Source organism: Phyllosticta citribraziliensis (genome assembly GCF_038025025.1).
Source record: "Phyllosticta citribraziliensis strain CPC 17464 chromosome Unknown J3D65scaffold_2, whole genome shotgun sequence".
Lineage (NCBI taxonomy): Eukaryota > Fungi > Ascomycota > Dothideomycetes > Botryosphaeriales > Phyllostictaceae > Phyllosticta > Phyllosticta citribraziliensis.
Window position 1 is genome coordinate 2,747,941 of NW_027117339.1, and position 1,095 is coordinate 2,749,035.

Below are 1,095 nucleotides of genomic sequence, written 5' to 3' on the forward strand. Positions count from 1 at the left end.
CTTTATAGTTCTAGTTAAGGGTATAGGTAGTAGTTACTTAACTAGTAGGGGCTTAGTTTATAGGTTTTTAAGAGGTAGTAAAGTAAGGTACTTAGGTTAAATAGCTAGAAGGAAGGTCTTTATTATTACTAATAGCTTTAATATAGGGAATATATTATAAAGTAGCTAAACTAGTACCTAAGTAAGGCGTATTAATTAGCTAATAGTTAATAATTATAAGGTAGAGTAGTAGGGAGGATATAGAGCTATAGCTAACTTAGCCTATAGCTTACTTAGATATATATACTACTATATAACTAAGGTTTAGCTAACCCTATACCTTAGTATTCTTATAGGCCTTATACCTACTCTACTACCTATCTATTCTATCTATATTAATTTATCTTACTACCCCCCTCCCCTTTAGGTCCTTAACCTAAGGACTAGCTATTAGGTAGGTATAGTCCCTTTTTATTATTTATCTAATACTAATTTAGGATAGTCTTAGCTACTCTATTAAATAAGCTATTATTAGTATCCTACTAGGTTATATTAGGTAGATATCCTATCTAATAAACCTAAAACTATAGTATACCTCCCCTTTACTTATTTATCTAGGTATCTAGGACCTCCTATATATACTACTCCTCTTTACTCTTATTATTTAGCTCTAGTAGTAGGAGTAGCTCCTATTAACTAGATAATAGCCTATTATTATATTAATATAACTACTCTATATTAAATTAGTTAGTAATATAAGAGCCTTATAGTAGGTCTAATATTACCTAGTTACCTCTTATAGAGTCTACTTAATATAGCCCTAGATTAGGCTATCTAAGCTTCTAGGGGTATCTAGTATCTATATACTTTACTTTAATAAAGATAAGGTTATTCTCTTAAATATTATAAGTATATTAGTACTTATTAGCTTAGTATACTTATCTCTCCTTTATAAGTATAAGTACTAACTAAGTCTTTAACTAGATATCCTCTATTAGTTTTACCTATTCTATAGCTAATATCTTAGCTCTTAACTTTAGTTTTACTTTACTATAATTAAAGTTTATATATAGTTTAAAGCTATAATATATAAAGAAGGGGGATATACCTATAGAT